Here is a 19300-nt window from a genome sequence, read left to right on the forward strand (position 1 = left end):
AGATGACTTGATGGTAGTTAGCATGAGCTTAAGATGAAATCATTTAGAATCACTGTGAGTTTTTCTTCAGATCCGTTCACATGATCACGTGGAACACTAAGATTTGAGATATTTAACCAGAATTGAAATTCTGTGAATGGATGAAGACTAGACAGGAGCTAATGTTATAGGAAATAGACTGTAATAGCTGACCATAAGATTTAAACTATTAAGAAGAGAAGTGGGGGAAATGAGCTGGGGCGGGGGTATGAAGAACAGTGAAACCACCAAGAATCTGCACAGTATTAGTTGGAGAAAGTCCCAGCCACCCAGGAGTTAGAATCTTAATGAACCTCGATATTTAAATAAATGTGGATTACTTGCTGGCAGAGTCTCCTGTCAATTCAAAACCGAGTGTTTTTTTGTTTTGTTTCTGTTTTTTGTTTGTTTGTTTGTTTTTAGAAGGAGCTAGAGTGATTTAGATTCAGTGTAAATATTAAGAAGGGTACCTGGTTTTTCACTAGTCCAGCGGTAGAAGAAGTAAGAGAGAGAGAACAGTGAAGTTTTGCACGGGCTAAAGGAGATGTGGTGTCTTCAAGAGAAGGAGATATGAAGGAGATCAAGAATGTTAAGGAATATTTAAAGAAGTGAATGAAGAAATATAAACGCAGATTCCACTGTCTGGAAAGAATGCTATCACAAAAGGCTAAGTGAGAGTGACTTGGGGAAGTTAACAGTGAGATGACAGATGGTGGTCAGATTCAGAATAGATTTTTAAGGCAAAGCCAAAAGGATTTTCTTGCACATTGAAAGTGGCCTGTGAATAAAAGAGAATAATCACAGATGATTCTGTATACTTGAGCCAGAGATCTGAATTATTACTGTCTTTGACTGAGATAGGGCAGGCTAGGGGAAGGACAGCATATAAAGAGAAATAGAATTTGAAATTTGAGTATATGAATTTTTATGTTCCTATTAAACAAAGAGCTGGTGAGATGAAAAATAGATGGACAAGGTCAGGAAAGCAGTTGATAGGATCAGCATATACCTAGAGTGTATTTTTACCTTTTAATGTGAAAGATACTTACCGAAAAGTACATAAAATATATATGTAAATTTAAATAGATATCCATAAAGCAAACACCAATTTACATCTAGATAAAGAAATAGAACACTGCCAGAACCCTAGAATCTCCTCACCCAATATGCCTTTATCTAATCATAAACCCCTCCCTCAAATCCAACCGAGGAAATTACAATCCTGAAATAAAATGTGGTACTAAATTTTTTATTTGCTTCATGTTTATATCTGTAAATGCATTCCTAACCAATACAGTTAGTTTTGCTTGCTTTTCAAAGGTGCATAAATGGAATCACTATGTATACGCAATTTCAACTTGCTCCTTTTGCTCAACATTAGTTTGTGGGCCTTATCCATGCTGTCGTATATAGCTTTAGTTCATTATTTTCCTCTATGTACTCTTTCACAATTTACTTATTCAGTGTGGATAGACATCTGGCAGATGATATATATGACTTTTTGTGTTGATTTTACAAGCAGTGTTTCCAAAAACATTATCGTATGAGTATTTTGGTGGCCATATATTTCGTTATCTTGAGGCTTAAAAGTTGCAATTGCTGAGTCACAACATTGCAGGACTTTTCCTTAGTTCAGCTAAAGACAGGGTCCTTGTCACAGGGGCACCAAAAAGTAAGCTAGCAGACGATTTGAAGGGTGATGTAGGGCAGGGTTTTATTGGGTGAAAAAGAAGAAAAGGGGAAACAGAGACTCTTAGCGAAGCAAGAGAGTATGCTTCCTGCCCGTGGGCTTCCGGCCTCAGATTGAATTTCAGGTTCCACCCAGGAAGAGAAGGGGTCAGGTTCCTCCTGGCTGAGAACAGAGTGAACTTCTGTGACCCACCCCAGTGTGCACTCTTCTCAATGCACAGGTCATTTGAAGGCTCTGCCAGGGAGCCCTTCCCACTTGGCTGTCTCAATAAGTCAAGAGATTATCTTCAAGATCACTAAGCAATCAAATTTCATTCTCTACTTTTTTTTTTTTTTAGTAGCTTGCATTCCCGATAGTGTATGAGAATTTCCTTTGCTACGAAAATTTAATTATTGCAAATTTGGTGTATTTTATTGTGGTTTTATTTTACTTCCTTTGGGGCAGATATTCTTTTAAGCTAATGAAGTTTGAGTTTCCATGCTCAATGGAAATGCTTCATGGTGATGACCATCACTGTTATGTATGGATTAGGTGATTGCTAGCAGTCTATGTGTAAGGAATGACTTCCAGGAATATTTTGTACTGATTTACCCCATACCACATCATGTAGATGCTGAGTTATCAGGAGGACACTGAGTCAAAGGTTTTACCATGTGCATGTACTAAACAGCTGACACTTTAAAACATGTGTTTTAAAGTGTATAAAGAATACTTTCAGAAAAATAAGTTAACTGAAGATTAAAAACAGAAATAATCGAATGTTGAATATTAACAAAACAATAAAATAATGAATATGGGTGTTTAAATCAATATGTATATATTTTTCTGGTATCAAAAGCACATTGTAACACCAATTTTTGTTCAGATTATACGAAAAGTGATGATTCATTAAACGATAGCTTTGAGACCGCCTTTAACAAGTACATTCAAGTAAATAAAAGAGTTGAATTCTCAGTAGAAGTAGTAAATAAGTCTTTTGGTTACTTGATTAAATAATTAAAAATATTGAATCATATAAACATTGAGAAAAAATATCTTGCTAATATGACTTGGAATATTGACATTAGAAAATATTTTATAGTATTCTACTCTGAGGGCATCAATGAGCAACTGGTAGAAGAAAATGTTCCTCAGCAAGCACATTTAAGTTGTCCTTAAGTCTTACAGCTGATATATCAAACAAACTTAATAGAGATCTCTCAATTAGGACATAATATTATCAATTACAATTATGAAACTGAAAGAAACAATTTCAAACTATCAACTAAAATGATTATCAATAATGCCACAGAAAACATAGATCATCTTTATAACCTACAGAAAAATATTTCAAAATCCATGTCATATGAGGAGTCTATCAAAAGCAGGTAGTCAAAACATGTACAAAAAATAGTATACAATTTGTGTGTCAGGCAGTTAGTTCATACAGACACACACGCACACACACACATTGTATTGGTACAAGACTGGATAATTTATAAAGGAAAGAGGTTTAATTGACTCATAGTTCCACATGGGTGGGTAGGCCTCAGGAAACTGACAAGCATGGCAGAAGGAAAAGGTACTTCTTACATGGCAGCAGGTGAGAGAGTGAGCAAGAGCAGGGAAAACTGCCTTATAAAACCCTCAGATCTCGAGAACTCACTCACTGTCATGAGAATAGCATGGGGGAAACCGCTCCCATGATCCAGTCACCCCAGACCAGGTCCCTCCTTCAACAAATTCAAAATGAGATTTGAGTGGGGACAAAAATCCTAAACATATCATACATGTTTTTTTTTTTTTTCTGGATTTGAATATAATTTATGACATTTATCATCTTTTTGAAATTGTGCCTAATTTCTTATGCAGAAGTTTATTTTCTACAGATTCTCTAAAATAAAATTCAGTCTCCTAGAATTCTAACCATGTTCCTTTCTACATAATTCCTCATTTACTATGTTTGGCCTCCTTTTGATACAGCCTTTGGCCATTTTTACCTCTTGCTTTTGAAATGCTGTACGTGTCCCTTCCCCACTTTCTCCATTAAAATATCTGGCTTATTCTTACTGATTTCTTTGTATTCTTTATATAATGAATTCTAGTCTGTCATTATATCAATATATACCCATACATATATATTTATATACTTATGTAGAATATTGTGAATTGACTACTTTTTACTCTGTTTAGGATGTTCTTTGATTAATAGAACTTTTTAGTTTTGATGTGGCTGAATTTATTATAACTTGTGATAACTTACTGCTTTCATTTTTCTTTAAAGAAGTTATTCCCTGTGTAATAGTGATGAAGATATTCTCCTATATTCTCTTTTTATTTTATAGCTTTTCTTTCACCTTACCTGTACAGTCTACCTGGACTTGAGTTTTGTATATTGGTATGAACTTCAGATCCTATTTAACAGACAAATAAGCATAGACAAATACCTCATCAATATTAATAGAAAAGCTTCTCTGTCCTTTTCTTAATAACTGCCAGTGCCATATATCTCATTGGCAAAGTTCTCATTAAGTATATGGTTCCATGTAAGCTCCTTTCTTGCGCCATTGTTATTTTTTTAAATATCTGAACCAATGGCAAATCATCTCAAATACTATAGTTTTAACATAATTCTTGTAATCTAGGATAGCACATAGCCTGTTTACATCTTCAGATGTATCTGGATTGTGTCCCTTTGCACTTTGACATAAACCTAACTTGGCAAGTTATTGTAATTACACTGAATCTATAAATAAATTTTAGGAGAGTTAACAATCACCATATTGAGTCCTGTAATCTATGAATTCGTAAATCTTTTTTTGTTTTTGTTTGTTTGTTTGTTTTTTGGAGATGGAGTCTCACTCTGTAGCCCAGGCTGGAGTGCAGTGGCACAATCTCAGCTCACTGCAAGCTCTACCTCCTGGGTTCAAGTGATTCTCCTGCCTCAGCCTCCTGAGTAGCTGCAATCACAGGTGCCCACCACCACGCCCAGCTAATTTTTTTGTACTTTTAGTAGAGACAGCGTTTCACCGTGTTAGCTAGGATGGTCTCAATCTCCTGACCTTGTGATCCACCTGCCTCGGCCTCCCAAAGTGCTGGGATTACAGGTGTGAGCCACCGCACCCGGCCAGGAAATGGACAAATTTCATACAACCCTCCTTGCTTGAATCAGGAAGAAACAAAAATCCTAAACACACCATAACAAGCAAGAAGATTGAATCAGTAATTTTTTAAAAAAATACTGCCAACACAAAAAGCCCAGGGCCAGGTGGATTTACTACCAAATTCTACCAGAAATTGAAAGAATAATTGGTATCAACCCTACTGAAACTATTCTAAAGGATTGAGAAGGAGAGAATTCTCCCTAACTCATTCTATGGAGTCAGTATCATCCTGATACCAAAACCAAGAAAGGGTGTAACAAAAAAGAAAACTTTGGGCAATACCCCTGATGAATGTTAAGTTTTAATCATAGATTTAGCCTTTTCTTGAATCATTCTTTCTGTATGTTTAGTATATCTTCTATTTGGGATTGCATTCCTTCTTCTGAAAGTGCTTTCTTGAAATTTTCTTTTAATAAAGTTATTCTGTTATCAAATTCTTCAGTTTTGTTGGCTAGAAATTGTCTTTAACTTGTTTCTCAAAAGACTCTTTTCCCTGGGTATAAAATTCCACACTGGAAGTACTCGTAAGATAATAAAAATATTTTTCTATTATTTTCCAGCTTCTATTAATATTGCTATTCTATCATTACATGAAAGTGAATGTGTCTTTTTGTCTCCGGCTCCTATTAAGATTTTCTTTGTCATTATTGTTCTGCTGTCTCCCCTGTTAGATGCACCTCATTTTCATCATGTATTTTCAGTATTGCTTCCGACCCAGTCTCTGTCTCCTCCAATCATTTAATCACTTTCTCCACATTTTTTCTCCCATCTTTCTATTGTCTTTTCTGAATTCTTGGAGATTGTTTTGATTTATCGTCACAGATTCTTTCTTAAGTGTTCTTTATCTACGAGTAAACCCATACATTATGTTTTTAATATTGGCTATTGCATTTTTTAGAGCACATATTTGATTCTTTTTTTCAAATCTATTTGGTAACATAGTTTCCTGGTCCTTGGAGAAATATTCAAGCTAATTTCTTAAACTAAATTTATATCCTGTGGATTTTTTTGTAATTTTTGTTGTTGCTTATTTGTTTTATGTCCTTTAGTTTTAGACATATGATCAGGTTTTAGCTATAGCACCTCAGGACGGCTGTGCAATTCTGAGCCACAGTATTTATTCTTCCTGTTTGTTGTGATGTGGTGGATGGAACTTTTAGGTCTGGTTTATCTTTACCCCATACATTACAGTTCCTTTGTGCCTTCAGCCAAATGTGAGAAGGATGTTCTACTGACTAAAAGTGTTTGACTTGTGATTCCTGCTAGCTTTGTGGCCATCAAAACCAAAATTTCCATATGTTCAGGGAAATTATTTTGAGTATGTAAAAAGGATATTTAACGATTATAGAAAAGTTCTCTCTAAAGAAATTGTAAAATGTTGTTTGAAATTTCTGACTACGTAATGAAAATACTTACTGGTTATATAAAAGTTCCCCTTTAAACATTTCTGTTAAATTTAAAATTACCTGTGATTTTTTTTTATGGGGAGCTGACTGTTGTGGTACACCTTTATCATAATGCTAATATGTAATTTTCTAATTAAGGTTCTATATATTCTACAAGTTTGTTTTTTTATTTTCTGTTTACTTAAATTACTTGGATTGCTAAAGCTTTCCAAATAGTTTGGAGTTTACCCATTAGTACTGCACCGATTAAATATACACTAATAATCCAAATAATATATTATTATGCCCATATAAGAAAGAATAAGTAAGATCTGAAAGTTTCAATTTGAAATTACCTTTTGATATTAAGATGCAAATATAATAAATTCTGTCATAGTATTACTTTTAAAGCAATTTCTAGTTTTAAGTCATGTCAGGTTATTTGTACAAAACCTTTTAGTGAAAAACAATAAAAATTCTGAATAAAAATAGAGTTTAAAATATTTTACTTAAAATATTAAACCATTAAAGATAATCTAAATAATCTGCCCAGAGTCCAGTGAAAAGCTAGAATGTAGACAGAGAGTATTCTGAGTAGACACGATGACTTGCTTATATGATATTTATTGATATGATATATAAGAAATTAAGGACACCCAGGCAACTCTTTTGAATGGAATTGGGCTGATTCATCTCTGGTTTGTGGAGTAAGAGCCAGGTTAAGTCTGAGCCACTGCAGCTGCTGCCTCTGTCTTTGCTTTACCGCAGCGGCAAGACAAAGGTCTGCACTGTGGCCTTGCGCCCCTGTTGGCCTTCCAGAGAGCCACATCACACGGGAAAATTACACCTGCCAGAAATAGCAAGAACTTTCGGTAAGAAGAAATTTGTCAAACAAGAAATTGAAGCTGAATGCCTTAAGAATTGTAGTTACTGACCAGAAATATAGACAGACTTCTTAGACTTGGAGAAGATATGCCTGGACTGGGTCATGGCCACCTACAGATGCTCCTGTAGTGGAAACAGCAGAACAAGTCTGTATTTCTTCCCTGGCACTGTTAAAAATGTTAAAGCAGAGTGATGCTGGTGTTCCAATGGAAGTTGTGGGTCTGAAGCTTGGAAAATTTGTTGATTATTATACCATCAGAGTGATTGACATGTTTGCTATGCCACAGATGTCAGTGTGGAGGCATTTGATCTAATGTTCCAAGCTAAAATGGTGCATGTATTGAATCAGACAGGAGAGCTTGAGATGGTTACTGGTTGGCATTACAGTCACCTGGCTTGATTGCTGGGGTTTCTGGGGTGGATATCAGTACTCAGCAGAGTTTTGAAGCCTTATCAGGGGGATCTTTAACAGGTGATTGTGGATTCCATTCAGAGTGTAAAAGGGAAGGTTGTTAGTGATGCCTTCAGGTTGATCAATGCTAATATGATGGTACATGAACCAAGACTAACAACTTCAAATATGAGTCACTTAAGCCATTTATTCAGGCATTAATTAATGGATGAAACAGACATTATTACTCTATTACTATTAACTATCTGAAAAATAAACTGGAATAGAAGATGTTGCTAAATATGCATAAGGAGTTGAATGGAAGATTTGACACTTCAGGATTACATGAACATTGTAAATACGATGATTTAGTATTAAAATAGATGCTAGAATTAGCCAAGAATTACAAAAAGGCTGTAGATGAAGAAGATGAGATGACATCTAAACAGCTGGCAATAAAGAGTGTTGGCTAGCAGAACGCTAATGTCATTTGGAGGAACAAGTGGATTTAGGCATGACTTCAAATATTGTTTAGCAGCTATGTTGAATACTGTTGTGTTTAAGTGAAACAACAAAAAATTTATTAGTGATGCTTTCAGTATACATTTCTGTTCCTAATGCTCAAAATTAAGGGACCTCTAAAGACGTATTTGGTTAAATGTAAGACATTTGGCATCATTTGTAGCACCGTAATCTTCAGTCTCAGCTATGCAATTATTTTTGTTTCTTTAGTCAGGGTCTTTGCAGATTCTAAAGTTATATAATAATTCATAAAAGTGGACGTATTTTGTTAATATCCCATTTAATATTTGCAAAAAGCAGTACTACAAGTCTATTTTGATTGTTGCTTACTAAATAAAATATATTTACAATTTGAAAAATAAAAGTCAGTTGGTAGTAGATGTGTGGATATATTTCTGGGCTCTCTGTTTTGTTCTGTTGATCTGTGAGTCTGTTTCTCTGTCGATACCATGATGCTTGGTTACCATAGCTTTGTAGTATATTTAGAAATCAGGTAGTGCAATGCTCCTAGCTTTGTTTTTGTATGTTTGTCTTTCAAAAAAGAAACACAAGATTATTTTGATTATTCAGGGTCTTTTTTAGTTCCATATGCATTTTAAGATTTTAAAAATATATTTCCGTGAGGAATGTCATTAGTAGTTGATAGACATTGTATTGAACATATGAATCACTTTGGCTGGTATGGACATTTTAATAATATTAATACTTCTAATTTATAAACAAGGAATTTTTTACTATGTGTTTCCTCTTCAGTTTCTTTCATCAATGTTCTATAGTTTTCATGTAGAGGTCTTTCACTTCTTTCAATAAATTAATTTCTAGGTGTCTTTTTTCTTTTTTAACTATTGGATTTTTTTTTCATTTTTTTATAGATTTATCACTGTTAGTTTATAAAAATTCTACTGATTTTGCATATTGATTTGTGTCCTGCAGTTTTACTGAATAAGTTTATTAGCTAAGAAATTTTTGTAGTCTTTAGGTGTTTCTAAATACAAGGTTATATCACATGAAAAAAAAAAAAAAAAAACAGAATAATTTGACTTTCTCCTTTCCAGTTTGAATGCCCTTTATTTCTTCCTCTGGCCTAATTTTTCTGTCTATGACTTCTGGTATTGTGTTGAATAGAGCTGATGAAAGTGGGTATCCTTGTCTTGTTTCAGACCTTAGAGGAAAGGTTTACAACTTTTTACCATTTCATATAACGTTACTTGAGGGTTTCTCATATATGATCTTTATTGTGTTGAGGTACATAGCTTCTATGCCTGATTTGTTGAGAGTTTTTTTTATGAAGGAATGTTGAACTTTGAAAGGTGCTTTCTCTGCTTCTATTGACATGACGATAAGTTTTTATCCTTCATTCTGTTAATGTGATATATCACATTGATTAATTTGCATATGTTAAGCCGACCTTACATTTCTGGAATAAATCTCACTTGATAATAAGTGAATTATCTTTTTAATGTGTTGTTGAATTCATTTTACTCATATTTATTTTGAGAATTTTTGCATTTATGTTTTCTTCTTGTATCCTTGTCTAATTTTGATAGCAGGGTAATGTACTTGGTGGTTTCTTCAGATTTGCATTTTCTATTTTTTCATAAGTCCATCATACTAGGTTGTATGTGTCCAGAAATTTATCCATTTCTTCTAGGTTTTCTAATTTTTCAGACAGTAATTGTTCTTAATATTCTATTATGATTTTTTTGTATTTCTGTGATAAGAGTTTTAATATCGCCTTTTTCTTCCTTGATTTAATTTGAGTTATTGCTCTTTTTTTCACAATCTAAGTAAAGGTTTTTCTATTTTGCTTATTTTTTAAACTAACTCTTGTTAATATTTTGTACTGCTTTTTAGTCTCTATTTCATTTATTTGTTCTCTGATCTTTACAATTTCTTTTCTTTTATTAATTTTGTATTTAATCTGCTTTTATTTTTGTACGTCCTTGAGTAATGATGCTAATTTTTTTATTTGCAATCTTTCTACTTTTTTGATATAGGTGTTTATTGCTATACCTTTCCTCTTACAACTTTTCTTCTGTACTCTGTAGGTTTGGTTGGTATATTGTATTTTCATCTGTGTTTGTCTCAGGAAACTTTTGAATTTCTCTTTTAATTTCTTTATTGAACCATGGGTTTTCAGCAGAATGTTGTTTCATTTCTATGTATTGTAAAACTTATGAAGTTTCTTCTGTTATTGATTTCTAATTTTATACCATTGAGGTCAGAAAATACTTGATGTAATCTCTATTTCTTTGACTCTGTAAGACTTTTTTTTTGCTTAGTATATAATCTATCCTGGACAATATACTGTGTTAGTTGAGAAGAATGTGTATTCTACAGCCGTTGGATAGAGTATTCTGTAAATGTCAATTAGGCCCATTTGGTGTAGAGGGCAGTTTAAGTTTGATGTTTCTTTGTTGATTTCCTGTCTAGGTGATCTGTCCATTGTTGAAAATGGGGTGTTGAAGTCCCCTATTATCATTATATTGAGGTTTATCACTCCCTTTAAATCTAGTAACATTTGCTTCATGTATTTGGCTGTTCTGGTGTTGTATGGATATCTATTTACAAATGTTATATTATCTTGCTGAATAAATTCACTTATCTTTATGCAGTGAGTTTCTTTGTCTCTTTTTACAGTTTTTGACCCAAAGTCTATTTTATTTCGTATAAATCTAGCTACTGCTGCTCACTTTTGGTCTTTGTTTGCATGGAATGCCTTTTCCATCTCTTCACTTTCAGTCTGTGCAGTGCTTACCAGTGAAGTGATTCTCTTGTACAAAGAATGTACTACATGTACTTCTTGTATATGTAGGCAGCATATAATCGGGTTTCATTTTTTTCAGGGGGCGCTTGTTTTTTTTTACCCATCCAGCCACTTTACATCTTTTGACTGGATAATTTAATCCACTTACATTTAAGGTTATTGTTGCTAGGTAAGGACTTACTTCTGCCATTTTGCTAATTGTTTTCTGGGATTTTAAAAAATAGATCTTTTGGTCTTTTCTTCCTCTCTAATTGTTTATCATTGTTTAGCTTTGTGGTCTGGTATTTTTTTGTGTTGCTAAACTTTTATTCCTTTCTCTTTCTCATCGTATATGCTGCAATTTCTTTCTTTGTAGTTATTTACAAGCTGACATAAAGAGACTTGTAGTTATAATAGACTTATGTAATCTAATAATAACTTAATTTTGGTTAAATGAAAATATTTTAGATTTTTATCCTGCCCTCATAATTTATATTTGCTATTCTAAATTTGCATCTTTATATATAGTGTGTTCCTTAGCAATTGATTGTAGCTCTAATTATTTTTGACCATTCTGACTCGTAACCTCTATGGTAGAGGTTTGAAAAATTTACACAGCATGATTATGGTACTGAAGTATCCTGTTTGATTATAAGTTTAGCTCTACTAGTGGGTTTTTTACTTTCACATGTTTTCATTACAGGTATTATCATCCTGAGAATTAGCTGCTGATAAGTATTCTTATAACCTAAAAATATTCTGATAGTCTAATATTCTTATGGTCTTTTCTTATATGTGACTTGACACTTTTGCTGCTTTAAGAATTCTCTCCTTGTCTTTGACTTTGGACTGTTTGATTATAATGTGCCTACATCAGGACCTTTGTGAGTTGTGTGTATTCATGGATCTTTGAGCATCCTTGATCTGGAGCTAGTATCTCACCCAACAATTATCTCTTCAGCAAGACCTTTATCAAATATATGATTAACAAATATTTTCTCCCATTTTTTAGATTTTGTTACAAAAAAATCCTGCAGACCAAACAGACCTTCAGTCCACTTTGGGTAGCTGCCTGAAGCAGATTTTGTGTACGCAAAGAGGTTTTTGTTTGTTTGTTTGTTTGTTTTTTCTGTAGATAAATCCTAGGGTGTCTGTTGGGTATGGCACATTGACTTTGGCTTTGGTGAATGTAGCAGTGTAGTCTCCATGCAGTTTCTTCACCTGTAATACACAACAGCAATGTCTGTGATTGCCTCATTGGCCTAGAATACAGGAGTTACTTTTGTCAGCGGCATAGTCTTACTGGGTGTAAGGTGCCAGTTTGGTTCTCAAGCTGGAGGTATACATGCAGAGCAGTTCAGGTGTCTCTAGAGTGGGCTTGGTGCAGACCACTGGGCTAGTTCTCCAGCTGGGGATGCACATGCATGGCAGTTCATCTGGCTGAGGGGCAGGCTTGCCAGAGATAGAGTTACTGGGCTGATTTTCAGGAAGGGGATGCTTGCTCATGGTGGTTCAGTCAGCCCAGGGTTGGCCTCCACACTGTGAAGAACCACTTGTTCCTGTGGGCATAGAATTGTCCGGGTTCAGGCACCAGTCACAGACATTTATCTGAGCTTCTGCTCCAAGAAGTCAGTGTCATGGCCCTGCAGCCACTTGTGTGAGCATGATGAAATAATGGTGAGCACTCAGGGATGAAGAGACACAATGGCAACTGGCCCCCAGAGCAGGGAGCAATCTCGCAGTGACTCTGGTTTCAAGATGATACCATGATGTAGCTGCTTTGTTCCACAAAGGGTAGTGGGGTGCATAATGTGGGCTTTACTCTGGAGCAGTGCATCCGTGTCAACTTCAGGCAGCTCCCCAAAGTGGACTGAGGGCCTGTGAGTTCTGCAAGACTTTTTTGTAACAAAATCTAAAAATGAGAGAAAATATCTGTTAATCATATGTTTAATAAAGGTCTTGCTGCATGTTTTTGTCCCCTCAGATTCCATATGTTAAAATCCGAATCTCCGATCCCAATACTATTTGGAAGTAGGACCTTTGGGAGGTAATTAGGTTTAGATGAAGTCAGGAGGGTGAAACTCTGTGGGTGGAATCAGCACCTTTATAAGAAAAGAAATAAATCAGAGCCCTCTCTCTCTTTATCATGTAAGGATAGAGCAAGAAAGTGACTGTCTGTAATCAAAGGGGACCCTCACCGGATACCAAATATGCCAACACTTTGATCTTGGACCTTCCAATCCTGGAAGTGAGAAAAATATTTCTTGTTTAAGCTGACCAGTGATTGGTATTTTGTTATAGCAGCCCAACTGGCTAAGGTAGTTCTAGTATCCAGAATACATAACGAACTCTTACAACCCAACATAAAAAGGACAAATAATAATTGACAAGGACTTGAATATACATGTTTCCAAATGCAAATAGCCCAAATGTACATAAAAAGATGACAAATATCATTAGTGTATTTTCCTTCCTTCCTTCTTTTTCTCTTGTCTTCATTCCTCCCTGCCTTCTTTCCTTCCATTTATCTTTTTTTCTTTCTTCCCTCCCTTTCTTCTTTCTTTCCTGTCTTTCTTCCCTCCTTTCTTCCTTCTCTTCTTTCCTTTCTTCTCCTCTTTTCTTTTTTTTTTTCTTCTTTCCTTCCTTCCTTCCTTCCTCCCTCCCTCCGTCCCTCCCTCCCTCCCTCCCTTTTCTTTTTTTCCTTCCTTCTTTCCTTTCTTCCTTCCTTTTCCTTTTTTCCTTCCTTCTTTCCTTCCTTCCTGCCTTCTCTCCACCTCTTTCCTTCTTTCTTTCTTTAATACTTTCTTTGTTTTTGGTGGGAATTGAGTTTTTTTTTTTTTTTCTTTTTAGAAAAACTGCTCTTTCATAAGTCAGGCCTTATGAAAGTGTAATCTCCAGGACTAAAAAATCACAAGAATTTAAATTCATGAAGCAAAATCTAGGGATTACCAGGAAAGAAAGTAGAACTGCAACTGGGATGCACGTAGAGAAAGATGAGGGTGAATCATTGATCAAAGTCAGCAAATAAAACTGAAAGTTTAAAGCATAGTCACTTTCTGAGACTTTAATGAAATGACAAGGATGTAATGCTTGAGTTCGTTGAATTGAATTAAAAATCCAATAGTCAAGTTTTATAATGTAGGCAAATCATGCATATAATGTTTCTATATTTGTTTAACATCTCCCCAGTATCTGTGACATGAGATCAGACTTCTGTGAGCCAGGTGCAAAAACTGGTAAAAGTCTTACAATTCACTAAACATGGAAAAGAACCATTAAAAAAGTGTAATTACCTTACATTGTCAACAATATTATCTTTACTTATACATCATTGTTCAAGAAGAGGGAAAGAGGACTAAGGGAGTTCCATGAGCAGCTGCGAAAAGGAAGCAATTTAGTCATAATGCACTTTGTTGTTATTGACTGACGTCATCCAAAAGAAATAAATAAACCAAAACTATAATTTTTGAAATTACATTTATCCAAACTGATTCTTAAAGAAAAATAATTCAGTATTTCTCCAAAGTATGTCAACTATGTTACCAACTTGTTCATTTTTGTTTCAAAACTAAATTAGATAAGCTTTGTAATAAAAAGGTTTTGGTTTGTTTTGAAACGGAGTTTTGTTCTGTCACCCAGGCTAGAGTGCAGTGATGCAATCTTGGCTCCTGCAACCTCCGCCTCCCGATTCAAGCAATTTTCCTGCCTCAGCCTCCCGAGTAGCTGGTTTACAGGCTCCCGCCACCACGTCCAGCTAATTTTTGTATTTTTAGTAGAGATGGGGTTTCATCATGTTGTCCAGGCTGGTCTCGAACTCCTGACCTCAGGTGATCTGCCTACCTTGGCCTCCCAAAGTGCTCGGATTACAGGCGTGAGCCACCACGCCTGACCTTAATGAAAAGCTTTAAATTTATGTTTCTGCATTTATCAGTTTCATAAATGGAATGGCAGTTGTTGACTACCCTTCATAAAAGATGAGGAAATTAGCACATTTACAATTCTTCCCACTTGTTCTACCCCCACACCTCCTGGTTTTATGGGCGTCACATGAGATTTTTTTGCCCAAAGCATTAATTGTTAAACTATTTTTATGTCATATGACTATTATTTTAAGAACTGTAACATTTACACTGTGTATTATATGACAGTTGTATAAACTTGATTTCATTTTTAAATGAAAAAATGTTGTCTGTAAATTCTTTCATATGCAAATTCCTAAGTTTTCTTTGAACAGAATTTATTTTTTAATCACAGCTTGAAGTGCATATTTGTTAGTTTAGTTTTGTTTTCTTCATGACAAGTCAGTTTTAATAAAGGAATTAGTTTTTTTTTCATAGCTGAGGTGTCTTTGCCTTGAATTCACATGTCCACAACAGCTTACCTATATATTGATATCTAAATTCAACACAGATTTCTTTTCAAAGTCAAAAACTATATTCTAGCTCATTCTGGAATATGAATATGATGTTGTTGAGTAGAAGTCTGAGAGTATCCTAACTGTTTTTACTTTAATATTTTGGTTGATTATTACATGTTTGTAGGATTTTTTTTTAACTGTGCTTACAATTAAATATTCAACAACATAGCCCCATGCCTGTTGCCTCCATCTATCTTGGGGACATACTAGAGTATGTTTGTCTACAAATCCCTTTAGCCTAGAAACTTGTTTCTCTAATTTCATTTTATAAAATTACCCTTTTTGTAATTATGTTCTCTATTTGAGAAGCTCCAAATTTATAAATTGTTTGTCTTCCTTGGAACACTTCACTGCTTTCAATGCCATATACTTTTTTTAGTCTACATTTTTAAATTTTATCTATTGATTCATTGCATTAATATTTTAATTATTTTTCTTTAGAGAGTAAAATAGTTTATGCTTAAAATTATGTTATTTTCTAGAGCTGATTTTTTTTCTAATTATATTTGTCTCTAAAAATTCACTTAATATTTTTTTCCTTTTCTTTTTAAAAAGCATTTTCACAGGTCCTGTGGTTTATTGGTTTACATTATTTGTTTATCTTTGAGTAGAAACATTTCTATTCAAGTCTCCTTTTTTTTTCTCTGAAAAGATTCTTCTTGGTTCTTTTGTTTACCATTGCATCGTGTCAATAATTCCTTTGGAAACACGACTGTAGTACAAGGCCATGCATTTCTGAATTATATATGGCAATGCTGTCAGGTACAACAAATAAAGCCCAACATTTCAACAGATCAACACAAAAGAAGTTTGTTTCCTGCTAACATAACAATCCAGTGTGGGCATTCTTGGTCTGAGGTCATTAAGGGACCTAGACCCCTTCCATCTTGTAGCCATCCTGTTCCTGAAGGCTGTATAGTTTATTCATGCAGTATGCAGAGGAATAAAAAGAGGAAGTAGAGATTCAGCTGCTGCCAAAAATGCCCTGTCCTAGAGTGACACTCATTAAATTCCTTAACACTTTATTGACAAAATTCGTCCCACAATGACACCTAGAAATGAGGGTGGGGTGGGGGAGCTGGTAAGTGTGATGTCTGCCTGGGCAATTTCTTTATATGCATTTCTCTACGTAATAGGAGGGAGAGAGAGCACATGTTGATGGACAGCTACCATTTTGTCATATTCTGTCCATCTGACAGAATTATCAGTGAAGATCCTTCTCACATATAATACCTATTTAATCCTCTCTAAGGAAGACAACTAAAAACCCCATCTAGTCACAACATCCAGCTCAGGATATAGGCTATCTGGGTGATGTGCAGTCTCCCACTTTAGTTCTGGGTGTGGTTGTTTGTGGTCTTGACAAGTCACTCCCCCACCATACTGGTAGAAAGAAAACAAAGTAAGTGCAATGAAAGCTCCCATTCAGAAAAGGGAAGCATAGGAAACATAAGCATCAAGTATCCAGCATAACACCTGCTGGACAGGTGACATGAAGAGCCTTTGTCCTGGCTATGCTGAGCAATGGGGGATCCTTGTTTAGATGCTGGCTCTGCCTCCTGGGAACAACTGTCTTGTTCAGGGTCCTCCATATGGCCTCTGCCCTGCCTTCATGGATATGTTGCCTTGTTTCTCCCACAGCCATCTCTGTGGTGGCCCCTAGGAAATATGCATTTATTGGACAATGTAGTGCCGCCTCCTTATGCCAACTAGTAAGAAATTGTTTCTCAGTTGACTCCTGCCCTTCTATTTCCTGTCTGTGATACTGACTCTGGAACTACAGAAACCAAATTTCTGTTTTGCCAACTGAGCCCTTATTATTCCCTGCCAATAGTGACACTAAAGATAAGTTGTTAGGAAAAAGGAGAGAGGAGAGACTTCCTCTTTTCTGTCTGCATGCCACACTAATGATTCTTCACCACAGCTACAGTAGGTCCTTCCTATATGACGCTGAATCTAGCTTGGGCTTTGTCTAATCCTTGCAGAGTTAGCTGAGTTTCACATCCCTCAGAGGCACAAACACCAGCCGAGTAGCTCCTCAGGGTCACAGGTCTGAGTTTTATTGCTCAATAAATCCCGTTCACAAAACTCCTGAGATTTAAAACATTCAAACTCCTTCCTTTGTTTCTCTGTCTCTAGTGATAGTAGCTGCTCCCTGAAGTGACTATCTCTGAGATATCTTGGTCCTAATCTCTTTTAAATCCTTTAAGTTAGCCAGTTAACAACTTTATACTTGATTAGTCATTGTTTACATTTTCTCTACTAAAATAAATCCTGTGATTTTCATTTCTTGCCTGGGCCCTACCTAATATAGACAATTCGTGCCAGAAGAGGTCGTAGGAAAAACAACCTGTACAATAGAGTTTGGAAATATAGATTGGGTTCCATTCCTGTATTTGCACACAACGTTGACTTTAATAAACGGTTATGGGATTCTGCTAATCCATGGAATATCACAGCACTGTGATTAACCAAACTTTCATCTGTGGTTGAATGCAATGAAGTCTCACTAGAGAAGGTCACTTGGGGTAATCAAGAGGCTGCTACTGTTGACTCACGGCAGTTGTGATGAACGTAACCCTGGTGTGGGGTCAGTTCTCACAATTACCCTGGAGCATCTTCAGAAAGGAAATAACAAGCTCAGGTCACTAACCTGCTGGCTCAAGTCACAGAGAACCAGAGTTCTTTTAAGAAAACCCTACACATGACCTTATTTCTTGCGGCCACAGACATAATTTTGCTGAAAATCAAAACCAAAATTGAATTGTGTGGGTGATAGAATCATGATGTATCCTGAATTCACAACCTCACCAACATTTCATGTAGAAGTTAGAGCATTCCTAAAACTTGGAATAGGATCATCTGGTTGGATTCACGTGAAGCAAAGGATCCTGGAATCCTAAGTCATTCAGTTTTCCTTGCGTATAGAAAGAGCATTCCCCTTTCAAGCTTGAGAAAACTAACCCTCCAGTTCTTGACCATCCTGTAGAAAATTTATATAGGCCAGTTCCTTTATATACAGGTACCAGTTTTCTCCAAGATACCACCCTAACAAGGCTTTATTGCCACTGGACCAACAACAAGGGTCAGATGTAAGCATATTGCAGGGGTCAAGTACAAACTTTGATCTAGTAGGAGGCAATGTATACACCTAAAGTGTTGCAAGCCATTATTAATGTAAATGAGAATAAACCCAAGGAATATGTATGCAATGCATGCAAAGGGTGTTAGACAGAGGAAGCAGACCTCAACAGGTTATGGCCAGTTGATAGTATAATAATACCGGCAGCTAGTAATTATGTCTATTTTATTGACGTGAATGCACTTACTAAGGACTCTGGAAATGGCCCAAACATTTTAGTTGGTTAGTTGACTGAAACTTGTACTTAAAAATGACTGATAGTTAATGCAGTTACATTGTCAGAACTTCCTTTGCAAAACATACAAAGAGAAAACAAACAGCTGTTGGAGACAGAAACCTTGAAAGATATTGATCACATGCATCCTCTACTTCATTCCCCAAGACAGTCCAGAGACCACTCCATTCACTAAGGCATTGAAAAATCCTTTAGTGAAGGGACCATCAATGTGCTTGGAAAGCTCTGTAGTGTTGTTTTGTCTTGGCCAGGGTTTACTATGTCAAAGGGCAATAGTAAACTTACCAATTTCTGTGGGAATGACAAGATGTCAGAGTAGCAGGCCCCAAATGACAGTGTTTAGCTGTTAAAGACATGGCCAATGCATTTATGTTAATGGTTAGTAAAGATTAAGTAGTTGTCAGAATGTTTTGAAAAGCAGGGTGACTGGCAGTAGCTGCTTTTATGACAGCAATCCTAGGAATTAGATAGATGAGTATTTCCTGATATAACAGGAGAATTCCAGTCTGGTGCCCAGAAATGTGGATTGAGGCACACAACAGGGAGTCATACATTCTCACCCTATTTTCGAACCTATGACACTTTGCAGATCAGAGCCTCTTGATTATAGAGAGGCCAGTTCCCTTCTCTTTTTATCTGTGTCATTGTAAATCATCCTCCAATCCTTTGTCTAAGGAGCCTGTGGCCAATTACTTGAGTGACCATACCTAAGGAAAAAGAACTATG

General features: G+C 35.6%; 1 pseudogene; it reads left to right on the top strand.

The window, feature by feature from the left end:
• LOC112617185 overlaps positions 1-8079 on the top strand; it is a 186999-nt pseudogene extending 178920 nt beyond the window's left edge.
• The last annotated feature ends 11221 nt before the right edge of the window (positions 8080-19300 follow it).

Source organism: Theropithecus gelada, unplaced genomic scaffold (genome assembly GCF_003255815.1).
Source record: "Theropithecus gelada isolate Dixy unplaced genomic scaffold, Tgel_1.0 HiC_scaffold_15885, whole genome shotgun sequence".
In the NCBI taxonomy this organism is placed as follows: domain Eukaryota; kingdom Metazoa; phylum Chordata; class Mammalia; order Primates; family Cercopithecidae; genus Theropithecus; species Theropithecus gelada.